General features: G+C 48.0%; 1 protein-coding gene across 1 annotated transcript in view; it reads left to right on the plus strand.

The window, feature by feature from the left end:
- The window catches only part of ACSBG1 (acyl-CoA synthetase bubblegum family member 1), a 155,822-nt gene continuing 128,083 nt past the window's right edge, over positions 1–27,739 (plus strand). The window contains exon 1 of the mRNA XM_075345498.1: positions 1–170. The gene's annotated coding sequence lies outside the window, so the exon portion shown is untranslated. The remainder of the gene's footprint in view (positions 171–27,739) is intronic.

The following is a 27,739-nucleotide window of genomic DNA, read 5'->3' on the forward strand; positions in this document are numbered from 1 at the left end:
TGAGAAAGCAAGAACTTTGAAGGATTCCAAACATATGCCAGACAAATTCAACCAACTTCCCATGGGAGAAACATCCTGGGTGTCTAAGTATTTTGTGGATTAAAAATAATATCAATGTGCTGATATTATTCTCTCTGAGGATCACGCGGCAAGTTTCCTTTACCTCACAGGTAAATATAGTATTTTGGGTCAGTTCAAGTATTGTTGTATAGAAATGAGACATTGCAGATGTTTTGAATAGAAAGAATATAGAAGAATTTATAATAAAATATACACCATGAGTTTAGTGCATAGATATCTTAAAGATAAATAGTGCACATAACACTACATATAGATAATGAATGTATTAAGCAATTCACTGTACATTGCCTGAATGTACATACTTAGGGCATTCTTCATCTGACTGTTAAGGTATACGATATATAGATATATACCTTAATACCTTAACAGTCAGTGTGTGTGTGTGTGTGTGTGTGTGTGTGTGTGTGTGTGTGTGTGTGTGTGTGTGTGTGTGTGTGTGTGTGTCTAATATATATAGTGATAATACCTGAACTATTTAGGGATGTAGCACTATTCTCAGGATTATAAACTGGGTTGTACCATGGTTCTGCAAGGTGAAACATTAAATAATGCATGTAATAAGTAAGTCTTTGTGAATTTTGTATTGCCAGTGTATGGTACTGCATTGTGGTGCGCAGTATCCTACTAGGACTCGTCATAATGCATACTTAGGGTATGTGCATATGACATCTTATAGATATTGGAGTACCTGCATAGATTTTAAAGCAGAAGACACTTCAGGAATATGCCAGGAGTGCTTGTCCTTTATCGTTTTTGTGATTTTTGTTTTAATTTATATACAACGTAGTGGTAGCTTACAAGCAGATGATGCTTAAAAAATAATCAGATCACTTCTCTTAGCCACTTTATGGCTTTCGAAGTCTGAAATAGTTACCGTAAATAGTCACAAAAAAAACCCAGAACATATGCCCAACAAGTTGCCTTGAATTTCCAGGACATATGTTCATTTTTTTATTATTTATTGAGCACTTTTCAGGTGAGTTCTAGGAAGAATCTGCTAAAAAAAGACACCATGTGCACATACCCTTCCTCTTCTCCTTCCTCGGAGCTTCACAGAGCAGCAGCACAGAACTTTAGCACACTGCTTATCACCAAAGCTCACAGTTGTATGGTAAACGACCTGACTATTTCATCAGTCCCAAAAGTGGGATGATCTTTAGTGAAAGATTTCTAATATCAGTAGATTATATATTTGCTCTACAACTAACTATATATCATTTGGAAGACTTTGCAGCAGAAACATAATTTAAATTAATATCTAAGGATTTGAAGAAGAGGTAAAGGATATAATAGTGTCAGTTATGGAGACAAAGTGACATAGACAAGGATGAATGCACCATATTGATGGCAGAATTTAGTTAATCTTGAAAGTTATTCTGGAAGTACTAGTAGTAGACCTACTAAAGGCAGCATGACATGTGAAGGAATAGTAATGTAGTGCTCACCATACTGTATATGCCTAATGAAAGGGAGTAATAAAGCAATACATGGCATACAGAATCTGTAGAATGTAGTGGATAGTCATGTGACACCTGCTGCATAACAAGTACTCAATGTAGTTGGATAGTAATACAGCATTTGTCATATAGTGTGTAAAATATAACAGGATGGTTATGTATCATCTGTATATATATATATATATATATATATATATATATATATATACACACACACAGTATATACACTGTACATAAGGAGCTCACTGCCATCACTGTTTTCTGTCTGTTAGCATGTTGGGGAATGAGATACGTAGATTAATGGTGTACTGTGTGCTACAGACAAGAGGTTCATATGCTGATTTTGTACAGGAGCCCTGTAGGAATGGGATAGTAATTTACCATCTTCCACAGAGTATGTATATTATTAACTAGCTGTATTACCCTGGCGTTGCCCGGGATAGTAACTATCTCCCTTCGAGTTTCTGTCTGTCTCTGTCTGTCTCTGTGTGTCTGTCTCTGTCTGTATCAGTTTCTCTGTCTGTCTCTGTATCAATCTCTCTCTCTATCTCTGTCTCTATCTCTGTGTCTCTCTCTTTCTCTGTGTCTGTCTGTGTCTGTCTCTCTATCTGTCTGTCTCATTCCCCGTCTGTCTCTTTCCCCGTCTGTCTCTTTCCAGGTCTGTCTCTTTCCAGGGCTGTGTCTGCCCGGTTGTCTCTTTGCCTGGCTGTCTCTTTGCGCGGCTGTCTCTTTACAGGTCTGTCTCTTTCCCCGTCTGTCTCTTTCCCCGTCTGTCTCTTTCCCAGTCTGTCTCTTTCCCAGTCTGTCTCTTTGCCTAGCTGTCTCTTTGCCCGGCTGTCTCTTTCCAGGGCTGTCTTTTTCCAGGGCTGTCTGTTTACAGGGCTGTTTCTTTCCCCGTCTGTCTTTCTAGGTTTTTAATACCCATGAGGGGCATTTTGAGTACCTAGTGATGTCTTTTGGGCTCACTAATGCCCCCTCCGTCTTCCAGTCATTGAGGAATGATATTTTCCGGGAACTAATTGGTAAATTTCTGATCGTCTATTTGGATGATATTTTGATTTTTTTTGCTGATGATTGGGACTCTCATGTTGAGCAAGTTCGGACTGTTTTTCAGGTTCTTAAGAACAATGCATTGTACGTTAAGGGGTCAAAATGTCTCTTTGGCATACAAAAAATTTCCTTTTTGGGGTTTATTTTGTCCCCGTCTTCTATTGAAATGGATCCGGTCAAGGTTCATGCCATTTATGACTGGGTTCAGCCTACTTCTTTAAAATCCCTTCAGAAAATGTTGGGTTTTGTAAATTTCTACCGTAAATTTATAGGCAATTTCTCTAGTATTGTTAAGCCTTTGATGGATTTGGCCAAAAAGGGAGCTGCTGTTGAGAATTGGACCTCAGAGGCCATTATGGCCATCCAGGAGCTTAAAAAGAGGTTCACTTCTGCCCCAGTCCTGCAGCAACCTGATGTTTCTCTTCCGTTTCAACTAGAGATAGATGCCTCAGAGATTGGAGCAGGAGCTGTTTTGTCTCAAAGAGAACCTATAACTTCCAAACTGAAGCCTTGTGCCTTCTCATTATCTCGGAAATTTTCTTCATCTGAATGAAACTATGATGTGAGTAATCGGGAATTATTGCCTATGAAGCGGGCTTTTGAAGAATGGAGACATTGGTTGGTGGGGGCTAGACATCAAATTGTGGTGCTCACTGTTCATAAGAATCTGACCTACCTTAAATCTGCCAAAAGACTGAATCCTAGGAAGGCCAGGTGGGCTCTATTTTTTACGCATTTCGATTTTGTTGTCTCATTTCTACTGGGTACCAAGAATATTAAAGCAGTTGCCCTCTCTAGAAGTTTCTTTGCTGATTCTCTTGATGTTGCTGAGCCATCTACTATCCTGAATGAAGGTGTGGTCCTCTCCGCCATTTCGCCCGATTTGAGGTTAGCACTTGAGAGATTTCAGGGTGACAAACCTGAGAGATGTCCTGTGGGGAAACTGTATGGTCCTGATCAATGGAGGAGTAGAGTTATGTCCGAGATTCATTGTTCCGTATTGGGTGGTCATCCTGGGATTTTTGGTACTAGGGATCTAGTGAGTAGGTCTTTTTGGTGGAATTCTTTATCTCGGGATGTCAGGAGTTTTGTGCAATCTTGTGGGGTTTGTTCTAGATCCAAGCCTTGTTGTTCCCGTTCTAGTGGGTTGTTATTTCCATTGCCTGTACCTAAGAGACCTTGGACTCATATCGCTATGGATTTGGGGGATGACGGTTATTTGGGTTATTTGGGTTATTTGTGATAGATTTTCTATGATGGTCCATTTGGTACCATTGCCTAATGCCGGCGTCACACGGTACGATATATCGGGCGATATGTCGGCGGGGTCACGTCGTAACTGACGCACATCCTGCATCATTTGATATATCGTAGCGTGTGACAGCTACGAGCGACGGTGAATGAGCAAAAATACTCACCTTATCGTTGCTCGTTGACACATCGCTCATTTTCAAAAAGTCGTTTCTTCTTGTCTGCGCTGGTTGTTCATCGTACCCGGGGCAGCACACATCGCTCCGTGTGACACCCCGGGAATGATGAACACAGCTTACCTGCGTCCCGCCGGCTATGCGGAAGAAAGGAGGTGGGCGGGATGTTTACGTCCCGCTCATCTCCGCCCCTCCGCTTCTATTGGCCGGCCGCTGTGTGACGTCGCTGTGACGCTGAACGTCCCTTCCCCTTCAGGAAGTGGATGTTCGCCGCCCACAGCGAGGTCATCCGGGAGGTAAGTGCCTGTTAAGGGTGGAAAACGACTTTGTGTGCAATGGATAACTAATTGCCCGTGACGCACAAACGACGGGGGCGGGTACGATCGCTCGTGTGATCGCACGATAGATTGTCCCGTGTGACGCCGGCATTAGTTGTCGTCTTCATTAGAGTTGGTGCCCTTGTTTTTTCAACAGGTGGTTCATTTACATGGTATTCCTGAGAATATTGTGTCAGACAGAGGAGTTCAGTTTGTGTCCACATTTTGGAGAGCATTTTGTTTTAAATTAGGAATAGGGCTGTCTTTCTCTTCTGCGTTTCATCCTCAGACCAATGGTCAGACTGTGAGAGCAAACCAGACCTTGGAAACCTATTTGTGATGTTTTGTATCTGCAGATCAGGAGGACGACTGGGTCTCGTTTCTGCCATTGAAAGAGTTTACTCTCAATAATAGGGCTAACTTTGCTACTTTGCTGTCTCTGTTCTGCAAATTTAGATTTCATCCCAGGTTTTCTTCAGGGCAGGTTGAAGCTTTGGCCTGTCCGGGAGTTGATTCTGTGGTGGTGAAAATGCAGCAGATTTGGAGTCAGGTAGTGGACAAATTGTTTCAGTCCCAGGAAAATGCCCAAAGGTTTGCCAACTGGCGTAGGACTGTTGGTCCCCGGTTTAAAGTGGGGGACATGGTTTGGTTGTCCTCTAAAAATATTCCTATGAGAGTTTCTTCTCCTAAATTTAAGCCAAGATTTATTGGGCCTTATAAGATTTTGGAGATTATTATTCCCGTATCTTTTTGTTTGGCTCTTCCTGAGTCTTTTAAAATTCACAATGTTTTTCATAAGTCTTTGTTGAAGAAATATGTGGAACCAGCAGTTCCCACGGCGGCCCCTCCTGATCCTGTGTTGATAGATGGGGATCTAGAGTATGAAGTAGAGAAAATTTTGGATTCCCGCCTTAATAGACGTAAGCTTCAGTACCTTGTTCCTTGGTTTTTGCTTCTGACAGTCACGCTGACAGATGGGTTCATGCCTTTCTTCATGCCGATCCTGACAGACCCGGTGGCTCTGGTGAGGGTTCGGTGACCCCTCCTCAAGGGGGGTACTATTGTGAATGTTATCCGAGTGGGTGCTGGTGTGGAGCTCCCTCTGGTGGCCAGGTATGGTAATTAAGCTGAGTCTGAATCTGTGACTCAAACAGGTGATGGCATTAATTAGGAATCCAGAAAGTCCTATTGCAGATCAGCCTAGTGTATTTAGGAGAGCAGTTTCTGCCTGGCGGCCGCAGGTGTTGCATGTTTCCTGCTGCTTCTGAAGATGGCTGGAAGTTTTCCTTTAGTTTTTCCTATTTATTCTGTGCCTGAATCTACTCCAGCTACGTTTACTAGTTTCTGTGCTTAATTGCTGGAAATGCACTTAAGGGTGTTTCTGCTTATTCCATTTTGTTCTGTGTTTTGGTTTCTTGTTTGTGAGAATCTGTCTCTCTGCTTTTTGTGAATAGGGCAGTTCCTCCAGCAAGAAAGGGAGCTTGCTCCCTGTTCATGTTTGGATTATTTGCACTTTAGAATATTATTTGTTCTGTGATTTTTGTTTCTTCCCATTATATCTGCAGTTCTGTTTAAAGTGTCTGGCACAAGAGTACCTGATATAGTGGGGGAGAGACCGTGTGGTCTTAGGATTTTTACTTATCAGGTGTTTGGTATTTTTTGCAGGGTTTTTTGCTGGCCGCAATAAATTATCTTTCCTGTCCTGTTGTATCTAGTAAGTCGGGCCTCTCCTTTGCTAATCTATATTTTCTATCTGTGTATTGTGTTTTCTTACATCACCGTCGTTTCATGTTGGGGGCTTGCTATTCCTTTGGGGACTGCTCCGAGGCAAGTTAGGATTCCTTATTTCTATCTTTGAGGTGTAGCAAGTTTCTCCAGCAGTGATGAGGTGTCTAGATGTGTTAGGAACTTCCCACTGCTACGTCCAGTGCTGTCCGATAGATAGGGGATTGCGGTCAGCTTAGTTTCCAACTACTCTTGTGGTTTTGTTTTTTCCTGATTAATGGGATATTTTGTGATCGTCCACGGTTACCAGTTCATAACAGTGAGCGGAGGCGTTATCTTGCAGAAACAAGATTACTTTGGACAGCTTGCCGAACCTTTTGGCCTTCAAAGCTGCCTTCAATTGGTCCAAAAGTTGAATATAATATCTTGCATTGATAGTGGAACCCTGAAGATAGTCCACTAGCAGCACGCCCTCCTTATCCCAGAACACAAACACCATCACCTTAGTGGCTGATTTTTGCACCCTGAACTACTTTGGACGAGGAGAACCACTGTGCCTCCCCTCTTTTGACTGCTCTTTGTTTTCAAGTTCATACAAATAAATCCAGGTCTTATCCATAGTGACCAGTCGATCCAAGAAGTTCTTATGAGTCCGGAAACGCTGACAAATGGACTGGGAAGTATTCACTCACATGCTTCTCTAATCTGTTGTCAGACTCACTTTGCAGATAGCTTCTCATGTCCAAATGTTCATGGATAATGACACAAACACGTTCACGGGATATCCCATGATGTCAGCTATTGCTTTAGCTGAAATTCGTTGATTCTCCAGTATGAGGTTGTGCACAGCATCGACGATTTCTGCAAGAATAACATTATTGGTGCTGAAGTGGCTCGTTTTAAATTTGGCAATCCAGTTCTTAACTGTGGAATATGAAGGGCATTGATCCCCCAATGTCTGCGATATATTGCAATGCATATCCTTTGCGGACCTTTCTTTCAGAAACAAGAATTTTATCACTCCTCTGCTCTCAGTTGATGTGAATATCACATTAGACTAGGCCATTTTGTTTTCCCGCGTGCGTAGAACACTTTTTGCTATAAGCAACAAACACAAAATTTTGAAAACATATATTAGACACATAAGGCTTTCATGTGATGTAACATTCATTACCATAGAAACAAAAAAGATCACAAAGCCAAAGACTTATCAGAAGCCCCTTGTATTATAATGCAGCCCCATAGTCCTTCATATTGTATTATGCAGCCCCATAGTTCTCCATATATAATCCACATCCACAGGCCTCTAGCCACTGTGCACTCACAAAAAACAAGTACTCACTTCTCCTCTCCTCATTCCCCAGCTGCTCCGGTTAGGGTGTCCTCCCATCTGTATGTCTCAGCACCCACTAACTAATATGGTCACGGCCACTAACCTGGAAGGAGCCCATACATTCTAGGCTCAACCATGTCAGCACAGCAGGCACGCAGTAGTGACATTAGCTCACTCTGCTGCGCTCAGATGTCGAGGGCAGGCACAGGGGGAAAATAATGAAGAATGGAGCAGAGTGCACTGCTCCATCCTTCATCATTGCTGTGAGCAATGATGGGTGAGGGGGGGCTGGTGCCACCACTGGTCCCGCACTCCCCAGACTCACGAGCCCCATAGTGGCTGTGTGGTCTGCTGTTACAGATTCTTTCTCACTGCGAGTAGTCGGCTGCTGCTCTGCAGGGAGGACACCGAACCCCTAACCCTGCTGGGCCCGGTCGCGATTTCTGCAACCACAGTCATTACGCCCCTGACAAGAGCCTTGCTAACTTCAAGCTCTCTTTCAGAGAAAAGATTAAGGTGAGACACTCCTGCTAGAAATTCAATAATCTGTCTTCTTTGAATCTCGCATATGTATTATTTACTTATATAGCTCCATTAATTCCACAGCACTTTATATACATCAGAAATATTGTCCCCATTGGGGCTCACAATCTAAATTCCCTATCAGTGTGTCTTTTTGTTAGTTGATGCACATGAAATATTCTTAGCAAAAATAAATAGAGAAAATTGTCACAGCTATAATTATCTTGCAGAAAGACATGGCTCTTCACTTCCTCGTTATTAACTTCCTTGCATGCTTTCCAAGATTGCTTGGCAACAAGAAGATTAGCCACAATGAGTTCTGTAATAACCCAGTTTCCAGTTTTCCCTTATATTGTGTCCATCATTGATGCGACTGCTCCCTAAAATATCTGGAAATAATGTTCTCTTACAGAGACAGCAAATATATATCTACAAAAAAAATTCCAGTCTCATTCAGAAAAGTGCACACTATTGTCTAGGTTAGCCATTCTTGGGTGTTTTAGCTGTGTGTTTTGGGTTATTATCCTATTGCAAGACCCATGACCTGCGACTGAGACCAAGTTTTCTGACACTGGGCAGTACATTTCTCTCTAGAATACCTTGATAGTCTTGAGATTTCATTGTACCCTGAACAGATTCAAGACACCCTGTGCCAGATGCAGCAAACCAGCCCCAGAACATATCAGAGCCTCCTCCATGTTTCACAGTAGGGACAGTGTTCTTTTCTTGATATGCTTCATTTTTCAGTTTGTGAACATAGAGCTGATGTGCATTGTCAAAAAGTTCCATTTTTGTCTCATCTGTTCATAGGACATTCTCCCAGAAGCTTTGTGGCTTGTCAACATGTAATTTGGCAAATACCAGTCTGGCTAATTTATGATTTTTTTTCAACAATGGTGTCCTCTTTGGTCGTCTCCTATGAAGTCCACTTTGGCTCAAACAACGAAGGATGGTGCGATCTGACACTGATGTTCCCTGAGCTTGAAGTCCACCTTTAATATCTTTAGACATTTTTCTGGGCTCTTTTGTTACCATTCATATTATCCTTCTCTTTGATTTGTCATCAATTGTCTTCCTGCAGCATGTCCAAGGGAGGTTGGCTACAGTCCCATGGATCTTAACTTTCTGAATAATACAGTATGTGCATCTGTAGTCACAGGAACATCAAGCTGCTTGGAGATGGTTTTATAACCTTTACCTTTAACATGCTTGTCTACAATTTTCTTTCTTATCTCCTGAGACAACTCTTTCCTTTGCTTCCTCTGGTCCATGTTGATTGTGGTACACACTATGTCACCAAACAGCACAGTGAGTATCTGCAGCCCTATATACAGGTTCACTGACTGATTACAAGATTGGAGACACCTGTGATGCTAATTAGTGGATACAACTTGATTTAACATGTCCCATTTGTCACATTATTTCCAGGGGTATCATCATTTCTGACCAGGCCTATTTCATGAGTTTCATTTTTTAAAAATTCTGTGGAAGCATGGTTGAAAAGCAATGTCTGACTTTCTTTTGTTCATTTTCATAGATTTTCTTATTTATTATCACTTTTGTCATGATCAAGTTATTTCTGTGATCATTGTAGGTTTTTCTTTCATTAAACGAGGGGTACAAACAATTTGACCATATGTGTGTGTATGTATATATATATATATATATATATATATATATATAATATATATAGCACCCAGAGAGGGTGGTACTCGGTCCCGGGCGGTAACAAATGGGAATGTCACTCCGGTGGCCGTTGCCCAGTCCCATGCTCTGGGCCCCTTTTGTTAATGGGGGGTATTTACAGGGGAGGTTTTTTTTGTCATGTGACGCCACCTGCAGGTTGCTGTTAAGGAGAGAGAACTGTGGCGCCCTGGACAAGCCAGGGGCCACAGAGAACAACACCAACACACCCCACACTCCCGGTCAGGCACACCGAAGTCACACAGAAACCCTTGTTGCCTTCATCCAGGGGCTGATGTCCACACCAGGGGGTGGAGCCAGGCGGTTGGTCTCCACCCACCGAGGAGTTCTCAGTCCTGGAGGCGAGAAAAGCAGGCAGATTAAGTTTGGAGGTGAAAGTGAGAGGAGTGAAGTGGCAGTTCAGGAGCCTGAAGTTAGTCCGGGTGTGTGGCCCGGACGGATCAGCAAGGTTGGCAGACGGTGGTGACCGTCTGCAGGAGTGGCCTATCGGAGCTTACCGCAAGGACCGTGGACAGGTGGTGGCCCGGCGGTACCGGACCAGTACACAAAGAGAAGTCAGCACCATCTGGCAGGGGCTTACGGACCCCGGCAAGGCTAGGAGTCGCCGTGAATTTGCCAAATTCGTTAGCGAAGGGAACCTCCTGGGTTTCCCAGCAGCCAAGTCCCGACAGAAGGCAACAGTCCAACCCAGAGAGGGAAACACAGCCACCGCCAAGGCTACCGTTCCCAGGGCCAGAGCCTGCGGGCAAAAGGGGCTCCTCCGGCCTATATCCAAGCCGGGGAGCGGGTTACCGGTGGGAACCCATTGGAACCGTTACACTACATAGGTGCAGGGAAAGGCAGTCACCATCAACCTGCCGGGAGAAACAACACCGCAGCCGTCTGTGGGACCCGTCCATCCAGCCGTGTGTTTTACCGAGATCTGTGTCCTCATCATTGGCTGAGTGAGTACCACCGTGCCGTGCGGCACAGCGCTGCCCCCGCGACCCTGCACCTCACCAGGCCCCGCAACCCGCCTGCCATCCATCCCCACCTACCCTCACCGGGCCCCGGGACAACCAACCCCCTACCCATGGAGGGGAGAACCAACATCTATGCTGCTCCCAGTCATCGCTCCCGGGATCCCCATCCAGAGCAGCGGTGGTGTCACAACCTCACCACAACCGTGGGTGGCGTCATGGACAATATCCAATCCCCACAATCAATCCCCCCCTTTTCACTCACGGGCGAGGAACGCCGCTCGAGTCCCCGGGATCCGGCCCACCACTCGAGCCACCACCGAGCAGCAGCCGCAGCAGCAGCAGCCGGACCCGAGCAGTGGGAGAGCGCAGCGCATCCTCCTCTGCCCACGACAACTTGGCGTCACGAACAGGATCTTACTGCTCTGCCGTCTGGTAGAGGTGCGCCTTGTGACCGCCGGAGGTGTCCAGCTGAAAATTTTGAGAAGCCGCCATCTTGGGCGCGAAAAATTCCCACTCGAGCGTCTCCTCGAGTAGTGGAGGCCCGAAGGCCTAAACCCCGCCCCTGTAGAGGAGGAGCCGGAAAGAGACTAAGGGGGACGGAATGGCGGCTGGTCGCATGTGAGCGTGACTATAAAAGCAGGGACGCGACTTCCGGGTTCTGCGCTCGCATGGAAGGCAGCGTGTGAGAAGAGCTCCTGCTTCTTTATCAAGACCCCTGCAGTCCCAAGCACACAAACCAGCTGATAAGAGGTGGGAAAGAGGAGATAAGACAGTGTGCATGCCCCTCAGACATAATGGAGAGGTATGTACACAAGAACGGGACTGTAGGACAGGGATCTTCCCCAGCCCAAAGGAGCAGCCAGGCTAAAGGTCCAGTCACACTAAGCAACTTACCAGCGATCCCAACAACGATAGGGATCGCTGGTAAGTTGCTAGGAGGTTGCTGGTGAGCTGTCACACTGCGACGCTCCAGCGATCCCACCAGCAACCTGACCTGGCAGGGATCGCTGGAGCGTGGCTACACGAGTTGCTGGTGAGCTCACCAGCAACCAGTGACCAGCCCCCAGTCTCCTAGTTACAGCACACATCAGGTTAATTAACCCGATGTGTGCTGCAGCTAAATGTGCACAGAGCAGGGAGCAGCGCACACTGAGCGCTGGCTCCTTGCTCTCCTAGTTACAGCACACATCGGGTTAATTGCCTGATGTGTGCTGCAGCTATCTGTGCACAGAGCAGGAGCCGGCAGCACAGGCAGTGAGAGCGGAGGAGGCTGGTATCAAAGGTAAATATCGGGTAACCAAGGACAGGGCTTCTTGGTTACCCGATGTTTACATTAGTTACCAGCCTCAGCAGAAGCCGGCTCCCTGCTCACTGCACATTAGTTGTTGCTGTCTCGCTGTCACACACAGCGATCTGTGCTTCACAGCAGGACAGCAACAACTAAAAAATGGCCCAGGACATTCAGCAACAACCAACGACCTCACAGCAGGGGCCAGGTTGTTGCTGGATGTCACACACAGCAACATCGCTAGCAACGTCACAAAAGTTGTTCGTTACCAGCGATGTTGCTAGCGATGTTGCTTAGTGTGACGGGGCCTTAAGGCTAAAATGGCTCTGGAGGTGACCAAGCCCAGGAAAAGCAATAAACCTGGTAATCAGCTTACCCAGCAGGAGGGAGGGGGTGAGCAGGAGATAAGCACTGCAGGTCTCAGCATTTCTTACAAGTCCCTAGCTGATGAGGTGGTAAAGATGTTAACCCCCAAGCTTCAGGAAATGCTGGAGCAGACAGTGTCTGATGCCCTGAAGCAAATGCAGGAAGCCATCTCACAGCAATCAGAAAGACTGGCTACAGTGGAGAATAGACTCAGCACTGCGGAGGATGAGCTGGGAGAGGTGCAGGCCAAGCTGCAAAGAGTCACCAGGCTGAACCAGCAACTTGCAGATAAAATTGATGATCTCGAGAATCGCTCCGGACGAAACAACTTAAGAATCATCGGGCTCCCAGAAACTATCACCCCTCACCAGCTAATGGGGATATGCATGGAGGACATACCTCACGCTCTGGGGATTGCTGATACACTCAAGGCTGAAAGGGCACACAGAGTGGGACCCCCAGCCCAGCACACAAGTGCAAACACACCTCCAAGACCCAGACCAGTGATTGTCAGATATTTGAACTTTGTGGATAAAACTAACATCTTACAAGCATTTCGGAAGAAGACATCCCCCACGGTGGTAAGAGGACATAAGATTCTGATATTCAGTGACTATTCGGCGGAGGTCACAAAGAAAAGAAGAGCCTTCAGTGATGTCTGCACAGAGCTTTTCAAAAAGAAGATAAAATTTGCTTTGAAATTCCCGGCCATCCTTAAAATCTTTGCCCCAGGAGGAGGTACAGAGACATTCACGGCCCCTGATCAGGCAAGAAGCTATGTAGACAAGACTTTTGCAAAAGCGTCGCCTCTGGCGAAGAGTGGGGATGCTACTCCCCAGAGGGCGTAAGGACATAAAATAGCCCTTACAGGGGCAAAATTGCTGATGATTAATGTGGAGTATTGATGCTGTTTGTAAAGGAGCGATGGGGGAGGGGGATTTGTATGGGGGTCTGGAGTTCATGATGTGGGCCTGAAAGCGTTAACTCTACCATAACCCAGACACCCACAGTCCCTCTCCATACCCCCGCTTTTCCCTTTCTTTTTTTTTTCTCTTCTTTTTCTTTCTTCCTCTGTCCTTCTTCTTTCCCTGTCTTGCCCAACCCCGTTATTATCCCATCACGCAAACGCACCCCCCTCCAACACATAACTGCCTCCCTCTACCCCCATACCCACACTCCCCTCCCACTCCCTCCAACTACACTCCCCCACCCACAAACTACTTTCCACCCCCTACCGCCCACACCCCCTTTGCCACCCACAAACAAACCCTCTCCTGCCCCCCCCCCCCCCGACTACACACTGTCTCCCACCCACAAACTACCTCCCACCCCACCCGTCCCAATCAACTCCCCCATCCCATTCACACCTCTCCCCATTTACGACCCTTCTCCTTCCCATAACCATCCTCTGGACCCCTCCTCCATTCTTCCCTCCTTTCTTCCTCTTGTTTCCTTTTTCTTTCTTTTCTTTTTCTTCATCTCTCCTGGGAATGAGCCTCTATATACTGGGTCGAGGTTCAACCTACTTTCAGTCCTCAGGGCTTGGGGATACTTGTATATATTTCTGAAGCTATGTTTAGCATGCCTTTAACCCCTTAACGACCTTTGACGTACTGAGTACGTCATGGTGACATGGTGCTAAACGACCCATGACATACTCAGTACGTCATGGCGAAATCGTGGTCCCGGAGCCCCGGGGAGTGAAATTTGTTTACTTAAACGGTAGATTCGGGAAGGAGGGGACCTCTGCCTGACCTCAGGAGGGGTGGTGCCTCCTCCCCGAACCTACAGAGGCTGTGATTGGCTGACGAACGCCGCTCAGCCAATTACAGCCACTGTAATGTTCCAGCCATTGAAAATGGCTGGAACATTGAAATCCAGCCCTGATCAGTGCTGCTGTAGCACTGGCCATTGGCCTGGAGCTGGGTGATCGATGCTTCACCCGCCCCCAGCTCTGATTGGAGAGACCGGTCTTGTGACCGCTCTCTCCAATCAATGTGGATCTGCGGCCTGTGACCGTCCCTGGAAGCCGAGGAGAGCGGTAAGTTGCTGTCCCCGCCGCCCGCCCCTGTCCCCGCCGCCCGCCCCTGTCCCCGATCGCCCCGCCGCTGCTCCCGATCCACCGCTGTCCCCGCCGCTGTCTCCGATCGCCCCGCCGCTGCTCCCGATCCACCGCTATCCCCGGCGCCACGCTCCTGATCCACCGCTGTCCCCGGCGTCATGCTCCCGCCCCACCGCTGTCCCCGCCGCTGCTCCCGATGCACCGCTGTCCACGCCACTGTCTCCGATCGCCCCGCCATGCTCCCGCTCCACCGCTGTCCCCGCCGCTGTCTCCGATCGCCCCGGCGCCATGCTCCCGCTCCACCGCTGTCCCCGCCGCTGTCTCCGATCGCCCCACCATGCTCCTGCTCCACCGCTGTCCCCGCCGCTGTCTCCGATCGCCCCGGCGCCATGCTCCCGCTCCACCGCTGTCCCCGCCGCTGTCTCCGATCGCCCCGCCATGCTCCCGCTCCACCGCTGTCCCCGCCGCTGTCTCCGATCGCCCCGGCGCCATGCTCCTGCTCCACCGCTGTCCCCGCTGCTGTCTCCGATCGCCCCGCCATGCTCCCGCTCCACCGCTGTCCATGCCGCTGTCTCCGATCGCCCCGGCGCCATGCTCCCGCTCCACCGCTGTCCCCGCCGCTGTCTCCGATCGCCCCGCCATGCTCCCGCTCCACCGCTGTCCCCGCCGCTGTCTCCGATCGCCCCGGCGCCATGCTCCCGCTCCACCGCTGTCCCCGCCGCTGTCTCCGATCGCCCCGCCATGCTCCCGCTCCACCGCTGTCCCCGCCGCTGTCTCCGATCGCCCCGGCGCCATGCTCCCGCTCCACCGCTGTCCCCGCCGCTGTCTCCGATCGCCCCGCCATGCTCCCGCTCCACCGCTGTCCCCGCCGCTGTCTCTGTTCGCCCCGGCGCCATGCTCCCGCTCCACCGCTGTCCCCTCCGCTGCTCCCGATGCACCGCTGTCCCCGCCGCTGTCTCCGATCGCCCCGCCGCTGCTCCCGCTCCACCGCTGTCCCCGCCGCCGCTCTCGATCCACCGCTGTCCCCGGCGCCATGCTCCCGCTCCACCGCTGTCCCCGCCGCCACTCCCGATCCACCGCTGTCCCCGCCGCCGTCGCACCCACCTTTTTCAGCCGCTGCTGCCCCCGAATCGGCCCCCACTGTTTCCGATCGGCGGCCGCCGCCTCCTTCATCGGCTGCCCCTTCTCCATCGCCACACCTCCTATCCCTCCATGTGCTGCAAGCCACCCTCCCCCAACGTGGGGGGAGGGTGGCTTGCAGCACATGTGGGGGGAGGGTGGCTTGCAGCACATGTGGGGGGAGGGTGGCTGGCTTGCAGCACATGTGGGGGGAGGGTGGCTGGCTTGCAGCACATGTGGGGGAAGGGTGGCTGGCTTGCAGCACATGTGGGGGGAGGGTGGCTGGCTTGCAGCACATGTGCTGCAAGCCACCCTCCCCCCACATGTGCTGCAAGCCACCCTCCCCCCACATGTGCTGCAAGCCAGCCACCCTCCCCCCACATGTGCTGCAAGCCACCCTCCCCCTACATGTGCTGCAAGCCACCCTCCCCCTACATGTGCTGCAAGCCACCCTCCCCCCGGGGCCCCCCCTCCTCCATGTGCCATCTCTCTCTCCCATCAGACTCTGCCCCCCTCCCCGATCTGCTGCCTGCTGTCTCCCATTTTCCATCTACTGCCCCCTCTCACCCTCCTCGATCTGTTGCCTCCTTCATCTGCTGCCTCTTCTGTCTGCTGTGATCCTGCTGCCTAGATCCATCCTGTAAGGTAGGTATCCCCATCTCACCTCCCCCCCATCCTCTGCCGCTCCTCCATCCGCTGCGCCATTTCCCATCCATCCGCTGCGCCATTTCCCATCATCCATCCTCTGCGCCCTTTCCCATCCTCTGCCGCTCCTCCACCCGCTGCGCCCTTTCCCATCTTCCATCCGCTGCGCCCTTTCTCATCTGCCGCCCCGCCCTCTCGCATCGCATTATCCAGCGCAGTCGCTCGCTTCCAGACTGCAGTGGATGATGCGATGCGAGACTCGTGCATTGCTCTCACGTTTGGCACTGGTCTTAGTGGCAGGCGCTCATTTTTATTTTTTTTTTTTACTGATGTCTGTATTTTTTATTTCGCCAAACTAATTTTTTTTGTATGGGGGGGGGTCTAGTTTCCAAAATGGGATCACATGTGGGGGAGCTCCATTGTTTAGGCACCTCAGGGGGTCTCCAAATGAAACATGGCGTCTGCTAATAATTCCAATCAATTTTACTGTGAAATGGCGCTCCTTCTCTTCTGAGCCCCGCCGTACGCCCAAACAATTGATTTCCACCACATATGAGGTATCGTCGTACTCAGGAGATATTGCACAATACATTCTATGGTGCATTTTTTCCTGATACCCTTGTGGAAAAAAAAGCTACCTGTTTGAAAAAACAATTTTGTGGTAAAAAAAGAATAAAATATTTTCACGGCTGAACATTACAAACGTTTGTGAAGCCTCCAGGGGTTCAAAGTGCTCACTAAACAGCTAGATAAATTCCATGAGGGGTCTAGTTTCCAAAATGGGGTCAATTGTGGGGGAGCTCCATTGTTTAGGCACTTCAGGGGGGTCTCCAAACGCAACATGGCGTCCGCTAATAATTCCAACCAATTTTGCTGTGAAATGGCGCTCCTTGCCTTCCGAGTCCTGCCGTGCGCCCAAACATTTGATTTCCACCACATGTGGCGTATCTGCGTACTCAGGAGAAAATGCACAATACATTTTATGGTGCATTTTTTCCTGATACCCTTGTGATAAAAAAAGCTACCTGGTTGAAGCAACAGTTTTGTGGTAAAAAAAAAAAATTTTCTTTTCACGGCTCAACGTTATAAACTTCTGTGAAGCCCCCAGGGGTTCAAAGTGCACATCAAACATCTAGAAAAAATATTTGAGGGCTCTAGTTTCCAAAATGGGGTCACTTATGGGGGAGCTCCATTGTTTAGGCACCTCGGGGAGTCTTCAAACCCGACATGGCGTCCGCTAATGAGTGCAGCTAATTTTGCACTCAAAAATTCAAATGGCACTCCTTGCCTTCCGAGTCCTGCTGTGTGCCCAAACATTTGATTACCACCACATATGGGGTATCTGTGTACTCAGGAGAAAATGCACGATACATTTTATGATGCATTTTTCCTGATACCCTTGTGAAAATACTAATTTTTATGGCTAAAGTAACATTTTTGTGTTAAAAAAGTAAAATTTTCATTTTTTCGTCTACATTGCTTTGGTTGCTGTGAAGCTCCTAAAGGGTTAATAAACTTCTTGGATGTGGTTTTGAGCAGAGTGAGGGGTGCAGATTTTAGAATTGGGTCACTTTTGGGTATTTTCTGTCGCCTAGGTTTCTCAAATCACTCCAAATGTGATGTGGTACCTAAAAAATTTTTTTTTGTAAATTTTGTTGGAAAAATGAGAAATTGGTGATGAACTTTGAACCCTTCTAACTTCCTAACGGAATTTTTTTTTTTTTTCAAAAATTGCGCTGGTGTAAAGTAGACATGTGGGAAATGTTATTTAGTAACTTTTTTGTGTGACATATCTCTCAGATTTATGGGCATAAAATTTCAAATTTTGAAAATTGCAAAATTTTCAAAATTTTCGCCAAATTTCCGAAATTTTCACAAATAAACGCAAAACATATCGGCCTAAATTTACCACTGACATGAAGTACAATATGTCACGAAAAAACAATCTCAGAATCGCCAGGATCCGTTGAAGTGTTCCAGAGTTATAACCTGTCAAATTGACACTGGTCAAAATTGCAAAAAATGGCCGGGTCTTTAAGGCTGGGGGCTGAAGGGGTTAAGGGAAGTGTGGAAGCTCAAGAAAGCGAACATATTTTGAGGAGCGAAAGAGAGATCAGTAGGAGTCCCTACATACATGCGGGAAAAAAGTGAAGTCCGCAACTGTGTTTTCCTACAAAAGGATATAGGATAGCGGTGTTATTTTCTTGGTTTCATTGACTTTTTTTTTTTGCACCACCAGAGAGAGACGTGGTGGACAGGTTTTAAGAAGGTTTTAGTTAAGATAGGATAAGAAGTAAGATTTCAAGTAATATATAAGGATGCGAATTGTGTCATGGAACGTTAAAGGCCTGCAGTCGCCACACAAAAGACGAATGATATAGAGGCACTTAAAGAAGCTTAAAGTAGACATTGCCCTACTTCAGGAGACCCATTTGAAAAATCAGGATTTCACCAGAATGTGCAAAATGTGGGTGGGAGAAGTGATGGGATCCTCAGCCCAAAATAATAAAGCAGGTGTGTTAATACTACTCCATAAGCAGGCAAATTGTAAGGTAATAACACAGGAAAATGATGGAGATGGGAGAATACAAAAAGCTTTGCTTGATACCCCATGTGGACGACTCAAAATCTATAATGTATATGCACCAAATAAGAGTAATAAGATTTTCTTCCAGGAGTTGGAGAGGCAGGTTTTGGAGGACCCTGAGAGGAACATATTAATAGGAGGGGATCTTAATACGGTAATGAATGTCAGAGAAGATAGGTCGGGCACAGGACACAAACGCATGGTAGCCAGGACACATGACAGGGTGCTGAATCTATTCACAGAACATACTAGAGTAATAGATGCTTGGCGAAACTCACACCCGGCAGACCGAGAGTACACTCATTTCTCCCACGTCCATAATACATGGTCTAGAATAGACTATTTTCTACTAACACAGGGTCTACTCAACAAAATGAGGAGGATCAACATACAAGATCTGGTGATATCAGATCATGCCCCATTACTCCTAGACTTAGAAGAAACCTACCCCAAGGGAACAGACATACTGTGGAGATTCCATTCACACTTAGCCCAAGACGAGAACTTCCAAAAACTGGTAAAAATGTGGTGGCAGGAATATACATGGGATAATAAGGCGCATGAGGAGAACTCCCATTTATACTGGGACGCAGCTAAGGCAGTACTAAGGGGAAGAATAATGGGATATGTGAAAGCATTGCGAAACAAAACAACTAAAGCATACACTGAAGCCAGCAGAAGGACCATAGAAGCATACAGAAACTACATTAATAATCCATCTATTGGTAATAGGAACAAGTGGATAAAAGAGAAAGCAGAACTTGACTTGTGATTGGACAGGGCAGAGAGGATGAGGGGCCAGAGAATTGCATCACATTATTTTAGATTCGGGAACAAGGCAGGTTCGCTTCTGGCACGAATGGCAAAGGGAATAACTCCTTTAACATCCATAACTCATTTGAGGGACCCATCTGGGGCTAGTCACAATGACCCAAAGAAAGTCAATGACATATTTGGAGATTTCTACAAAAAATTATATGAACAAGGGCCAGCAAATGACACAGAAGGAGGCATCTTCCTAAACAATCTGTCATTACCCACAATTACGGAATCGGACAGGGAAATGTTAAATGCCCCAATAAAAGAGGAGGAAGTGAGAAGAGTTGTGAAAAACCTTAAAAATAACAAGGCCCCAGACCCGATGGAATGACGGGGGAATTTTATAAAATACTACAGGAAGATGTTATGCCCACTTTAGTAAAAGTTTTCAACTACACTCTCCAAAATAAAATTCTACTACAGTCTGGCCATATGGCGTATATAAAGGTAATACACAAACAAGGAAAAGACCCCTCGGACCCTTCGTCATACAGTCCCATATCGCTGATAAATCAAGACATTAAAATAATCTCTAAAATCCTGGCAGACCGGCTAGCATTGATCCTCCCATCGATAGTAGGACCACATCAATTGGGGTTCGTTAAAAATAGGTCAGCAGTATTCAACATTCGCACAGTGTTGGCGGTACTAGATGGAACAAAAAGACCGGGCCTGATAAAGGGGAACCCTGCGTTATTGACCTTAGACGCGGAAAAGGCCTTTGACAATGTAAATTGGCATTGGTTAGGGCTAGTATTAGATAAATTTGGCATAATGGGTACTTTTCGGAACTATATGGAGGCACTTTACGCTACGCCTGAAGCTAGAATTTCCACAATGGGCTTTCTGTCAAAATCTTTTCAGCTACAGAAGGGGACTAGGCAGGGGTGCCCCCTGTCCCCTCTTCTGTTTGACTTGGCCCTTGAACCACTAGCCCAATACTTAATAAAATCAGAAGATTTCTCAGGAATCAAGGTGGGGAATAGTGAGATAAAACTAACCTGCTTTGCAGACGATATGCTTTTATTTATGTCAGACCCAGACAACCATCTGAAGAAGGTAATAGACAAACTGATGTACTTTGGCTCCTTTTCAGGCTACAGGATAAATATCAGTAAAAGTCAGATTCTATATTTGACACCCCTGCGAAATAGGCAAGGTGAGGGAATAGAAGTAGGCATAGCCCCGCACTACATCACTTATTTAGGAATTAAAATAGGCAGAGACTCAATGTCATTATATAGACTTAACTATCCACACCTAATTGAAAAAATAACTAAAGAGCTAGACAGGTGGAAAAATCTTTCCCTGTCCCTGTTTGGCAGAGCACATCTGATAAAGATGATCAGCTTCTCCCGCTTGCTCTAGCCTCTACAAACTATTCTCTTACTGCTGAAACACACCGATATCAACAAGTTGCAAAAAGCGTTTGTAAAATTTTTATGGCAGGGAAAGAGACCAAGAGTAGCCTACTCAAAGCTGTGTCTACAGAAAAAAGACGGAGGGGTACAAATGCCCATGATTAGATTGTACAACTTAGCGGCACTTGCCAGACATATAAAAGACTGGATCAATGGGACAACCTTCTTTTCTAACGTTCAGCTAGAGAGGGAGCTAACAAGCCCTTTTAACTTGGTAGCGGTATTACATATGAAGCTAGATAAAATACCAACGTACGTGAAACAGAGCTGTTTAATAAAGGACACGGTGGGGGCCTGGAGAGCACTGAGAAAACTGTATAGACTCCCTTATTGTCTTTCAAAATTTACCCCGTTGTGGGAGGATCCAAATTTTACTCAAGGGTCTCAAAACAAATTATTTCAAGGATGGAAGCAGGGGGGGATACGGAGGTTGGGTGATTTACTTAAAACAGAGGAGGGGAGAGTTCTGAGCTGGACGGAGGTATCGGAAAAATTTAACATGAAAAATCACCATTACCTACAATACTTACAAATAACAACACATTACACATCAGTGGTAAAAGAGGTCGGGAAGGCTGAGTAGAAGGGGAGTTTTGATGTATTGATTGGTCAGGGAGCGGAACATGAATCCCTTTCGATCATATACCAACGATTGAGAGATCAAGTACAGGGCCCTTGGAAAGAGCAAATATTTAAAACCTGGGAGAAGGCTCTGGGCGATCCGGACATCTATGATAAAATTGTAAGGGGGTTGGAATCTGTTAAGAAAGTAATGATAAATGAACAATGGAGGGAGATGCAATTCAAGCTAGTACACAACGCAACATACGCCTTTAATATACCACATAGCAGCTCACCAGTGCATTTCTTGGACCATTGCCCTAAATGTGGACTCCATAAAGCAAAACTGTTTCACTGCATATGGGAATGCCCACAGGTGAGGGGGGTATGGGAGGAAGCGGTGGCATACATATTGAGGATTTGGAAAGTAGTTATACCCGTCACCCCTCAGGCCTGTTTGTTTCACTGTATAGAGGCCCCTACGGAAACTGACAGAGCAAGTGCTCACATTCCAGGTGTAATACACATAGTATTGCTTGTAGTCAAGAAATGCCTACTTAGGAATTGGCTGATAAGACAGACTCCGAGAAATACAGAAATAGTTGATACCCTAAAAACAATAATGATGTACGACAAACTGGATTCGCAGAAACATAAGGAGAAGTCCACTAAAAGATTCTTCAAAAAGTGGAGAACATTTATTGAGCAAAGCTTCACACAAACGGAAATCACCCAGTTAATTAAAGCATTTGAACACACGTCTTGGTATTGTGTGGAAGACATTGCAGGGACACTAGGGACACTGAAGGCAGGGAGCATCCAAAGGACCAACTGAAGGGAACAAATAGGTTAGGTTGTTAAGTTAGAGTAAATTATTGTTAAGATAATTCTATGGAGATGAAATTGTTGTGACAATGAAAAAGAAAATGATGTAACAGAAGCATTGTACGATCCGGAGACATTTTATGGAATGTAACAACATGTTCTCTTGTTGATAATATGTGCTTGCTGACATCAAATAAAATATGTTTAAAAAAAAAAAAGCAGGGACGCCAGGACCCTGCGGCCATCTTGTTGCTAGTTCCTGGAAAGCACCATTGCTGAGATGTCCACCCCAAATAACAACAGCGAGACCCCTGCGCCCGGCACAGTAGCGTGGGTGGAGGACCAGACCACCCCGCTGAATCATCGTCTGCAGGCCCGCATGCAGCTCCTCCTGGAGGAGTGGGAGGCCGACATGGCGGACGTGGTGGCTGCTATGCGAAGATGCGAGGTGGAGGAAGATTTGGAGGAGCGGGTCAGAGACCCACGCCCCTGTATTCCTGAGGGATCGGCCACTGTGGCTGAGGGGCCCGGCCTGCACCCGCTCACCCTACTGCCTCCCCCGCTACCCGCGTTAGCCGCTGCCGCCCCGCCACTAGGCCCGCTACCACCACCATCGGTAGCGGTACCCTGCCCGTCCGCCCAAGCGGACCGATCGGCTGCAGACGCCTGGGGCAGCCCTGAACTGCTTCCCCAGGAGCCACCGGAGCCGAGGCCCCTTAATGAAAATGTGTCGGAGGCCCCGGCAGTGATTGCACCAGGTTCCGTGCCCGAGCCCGGGACTGTGGCGTGGATGAGGGCCAGAGTAGTTGAATTTAACCAACGTCAGCAGAGTCAGATATTCCGGATGATGGAGCAGTGGACCAGCGAGGTGGAAGCGCTGGTTGCGACTCTCCCGATGTATGCGATGGGAGCCGGCGTGATGGAGCCGACGGGCGACCCACGCCTCCATGTCCCACAGGGACCAGCCACTGCGGCTGGGAGGCCCGGTCCGGTTTCGGCTCTTGCATCGTCTCTGCCATTGCCTATGGGGCGCCCCAGTGTTGGTCGATCTGATCTGCTGCACCGTGCTACAGCAGTGGAGCCTGATGTGCCGAGGCCCGGGGACCCGGAGGCTGTGGCAGCTGGCGGCAACCCGCCTGACGCAGGAACAAATGGTAATGACTCCGTCCCCGGCGCCGGGCCCACCTCAGAGTTTGGGGGGGCGAGTGAGCGTCCCCGCTATGAAGGAGACCCAGTGGTGTTCTATAGCCCGCGCACCGGTGGAAATGGATACCGGGCACCCCTCTCTCAACAGGCCTGTCACTGTATGTTTGACCTGCTGGTAGCAGAGGATGGGGCCGCCTCAGCCGAAGAATCAGAATAATGGCAGCGGAGTCCCGTTGCAATTGTCCCCGTTGGGACAACTTTGTGTGTTGAAAGTATCGTTTGCAAGTTTTGAAAATGATAAGAAGTGAATGATACCGTGAAAGTTACCTGATTGACAACTTGATTGGAACCGGTCGTTGCCGGCAGCTGGTCCCCGTTGGGACCCCCTTTTCAAATTATGCGTAGAAACTACTACGAACAGGCCCGAGAACTAGCAGGGCAACCACAAACTTGTGGCATGTAAATAAAAATGTTTTGTTGGCTAAACCGTGACCGCCTCCGGAGAGGCAGATTGGAGGAAGGGCCCGCAGTGGAGCAGGCTGAGGCCCAGCCACCACCGGAACCGGTGGCGATCCTCTGGAGGGGTTCAGGGGTTCCCCATGGACGTGGGTCCCCTGAAAAGGACAGAACCCGCTCGGGCAACTTGTGCAGGACTGGGGTCAAGGGGTGCTTCCCATTTGCTTAGGGGCAGCATCAGGGCCAGGTTGCTTGGGTGGGAGAGAGCGGAAGCTGTACCGTTAGTAACGGTTAAAGTAAGAGTACCTCCTGATGTGGGAAGATGTTATTCTAATTGTAACCTATTTTACCGTTATCTTTTTCAGTTTGTGAAAATAAAACCGGTGATGGACGGGCAGCCTGCGGACGGTCTGCATTTTACTAAGGGGGAATGTGGCGCCCTGGACAAGCCAGGGGCCACAGAGAACAACACCAACACACCCCACACTCCCGGTCAGGCACACCGAAGTCACACAGAAACCCTTGTTGCCTTCCTCCAGGGGCTGATGTCCACACCAGGGGGTGGAGCCAGGCGGTTGGTCTCCGCCCACCGAGGAGTTCTCCGTCCTGGAGGCGGGAAAAGCAGGCAGATTAAGTTTGGAGGTGAAAGTGAGAGGAGTGAAGTGGCAGTTCAGGAGCCTGAAGTTAGTCCAGGTGTGTGGCCCGGACGGATCAGCAAGGTTGGCAGACGGTGGTGACCGTCTGCAGGAGTGGCCTATCGGAGTTTACCGCAAGGACCGTGAACGGGTGGTGGCCCAGCGGTACCGGACCGGTACACAAAGAGAAGTCAGCACCATCTGGCAGGGGCTTACGGACCCCGGCAAGGCTAGGAGTCGCCGTGAATTTGCCAAATTCGTTAGCGAAGGGAACCTCCTGGGTTTCCCAGCAGCCAAGTCCCGACAGAAGGCAACAGTCCAACCCAGAGAGGGAAACACAGCCACCGCCAAGGCTACCGTTCCCAGGGCCAGAGCCTGCGGACAAAAGGGGCTCCTCCGGCCCATATCCAAGCCGGGGAGCGGGTTACCGGTGGGAACCCATTGGAACCGTTACACTACATAGGTGCAGGGAAAGGCAGTCACCATCAACCTGCCGGGAGAAACAACACCGCAGCCGTCTGTGGGACCCGTCCATCCAGCCGTGTGTTTTACCGAGAACTGTGTCCTCATCATTGGCTGAGTGAGTACCACCGTGCCGTGCGGCACACCCCCGCGACCCTGCACCTCACCAGACCCCGCAACCCACCTGCCATCCATCCCCACCTACCCTCACCGGGCCCCGGGACAACCAACCCCCTACCCACGGAGGGGAGAACCAACATCTAAGCTCCTCCCAGTCATCGCTCCCGGGATCCCCGTCCAGAGCAGCAGTGGTGTCACAACCTCACCACAACCATGGGTGGTGTCATGGACAATATCCAATCCCCACAATCAATCCCCCCCTTTTCACTCACGGGCGAGGAACGCCGCTCGAGTCCCCGGGATCCGGCTCATCGTTCGAGCCACCACTGAGCAGCAGCCGCAGCAGCAGCCGGACCCGAGCAGTGGGAGAGCACAGCGCGTCCTCCTCCGCCCGCGACAGAACCGCCGCTGCTGAATGTGGGTACTCTCAGGGCTGGTGGTAGTGGCAGCTGTGATGGTAGGCCCTCCGCTGGTAGGGCTGTGCCTGGGAGATGTAGTGGGGCAATAATGGAGACTACACCAGGTTGTCTTTAACAGTCTCTACTCACTGTGGACTCAGGGGTTGCTGGTTCAGGTCCCAGGAGGACCAGTGCCAATGTAGTGACCCAGGTTGCTCTGTCCCCGGCACGCTCTGTAGATTGAGTTCCCGTAGTATGAAGCATTTGGGGACCCCGACTATCCCTTTTGTAGTACAGTCTCCTTCTCCGTATGGCGGGCAGTGTGGACCCTGCAGGGAGGTAAGTGTCCGAACCCCGATCCTAGTTTACTGCTGATACCCCCGGATTATTTGGTTTGGTGAAGTCCGTGGAGGAGTCCTCACCGGGCAGGTATCTGTCAAACAGTGTAAAACTGACCTAGGGCCCTGTGCTCCGGTCCTAGCGGTATCTCCGGTACCCGTTCTGGCAAACTCTCTCCTGTGCCCCCGGGTCACTGTTACACGGACCCAGCTCAGGCATGTCCGCACACCTCTCCTGTGTGCTACCGTCTCACTAACTGACTACAGACTGACTGCTGACCCCTCTCACCAGGCTGGCTATACCCAGGGACTCGTTCCCATGGCGACCATCCTCTTATATGGCTAACCCTCTAAGCCCAGTGTGGAGAGGAAAACTAGGATTTAGATTGTGTTTTGGTAGAACTGGCACTGGTACTCCAGGTCCCATGGGGTAGGTCCTGCATCTCCAAGAGGATGCAGTTCATGTCCCTGTAGTGCCCTGAGGGTTTCAGGGGCGCTACATACAGTACAGACCAAAAGTGTAGACACACTTTCTCGTCTCTAGAACAACTATTAAGAGGAGACTTTGTGCAGCAGGCCTTCATCGTAAAATAGCTGCTAGGAAAACTTTGCTAAGGACAGGCAACAAGCAGAAGAGACTTGTTTGGGCTAAAGAACACAAGGAATGGACATTAGACCAGTGGAAATCTCTGCTTTGGTCTGATGAGTCCAAATTTGAGATCTTTGGATCCAACCACCGTGTCTTTGTAGAAAAGGTGAACGGATGGACTGAAAGCATACGAAACCAGTATGGCTACCACAGCATCTTGCAGCGGCATGCTATTCCATCCAGTTTGCATTTAGTTGGACCATCATTTATTATTCAACAGGACAATGACCCCAAATACACCTCCAGGCTGTGCAAGGGCTATTTGACTAAAAAGGAGAGTGATGGGGTACTACGCCAGATGACCTGGCCTCCACAGTCACCAGACCTGAACCCAATCGAGATGGTTTGGGGTGAGCTGGACCGCAGAGTGAAGGCAAAAGGGCCAACAAGTGCTAAGCATTTCTGGGAACTCCTTCAAGACTGTTGGAAAACCATTTCCGGTGACTACCTCTTGAAGCTCATCAAGAGAATGCCAAGAGTGTGCAAAGCAGTAATCAAAGCAAAAGGTGGCTACTTTGAAGAACCTAGAATATAAGACATATTTTCAGTTGTTTCACACTTTAAGTATTTCATTCCACATGATTTTATTCATAGTTTTGATGTCTTCAATGTGAATCTATAATTTTTAGTCATGAAAATAAAGAAAACTCTTTGAATGAGAAAGTGTGTCCAAACATTTGGTCTGTACTGTATATATAATGTATATATATATATTCAGCTCTGGCAAAAATTAAAAGACCACTTCCAAATTTTCAGTTTTTCAGATTTTTTTCTTTAGGGGTGTATTTTTGAGTAAAATGTAAATCGTTCTTTTATTCTATTAACTACTTACAACATGTCTCCGAATTTTACTACTATGTTGTCAGTAGTTTATAGAATCAAATAACACTTTACATTTTACTCAAAAATATACCTACAAAGAAAAAAATCAGAAAAACTGAAAATTTGGTCTCTTAATTTTTGCCAGAGCTGTATATATATATACAGTGCCTACAAGTAGTATTCAACCCCCTGCAGATTTAGCAGGTTTACACATTCGGAATTAACTTGGCATTGTGACATTTGGACTGTAGATCAGCCTGGAAGTGTGAAATGCACTGCAGCAAAAAAGAATGTTATTTCTTTTTTTATTTTTTTTTTTTTAAAATTGTGAAAAGTTTATTCAGAGGGTCATTTATTATTCAACCCCTCAAACCACAAAAATTCTGTTTGGTTCCCCTAAAGTATTAAGAAGTATTTCAGGCACAAAGAACAATGAGCTTCA

The sequence above is a fragment of the Anomaloglossus baeobatrachus genome, chromosome 4, assembly GCF_048569485.1.
Source record: "Anomaloglossus baeobatrachus isolate aAnoBae1 chromosome 4, aAnoBae1.hap1, whole genome shotgun sequence".
Classification (NCBI taxonomy): domain Eukaryota; kingdom Metazoa; phylum Chordata; class Amphibia; order Anura; family Aromobatidae; genus Anomaloglossus; species Anomaloglossus baeobatrachus.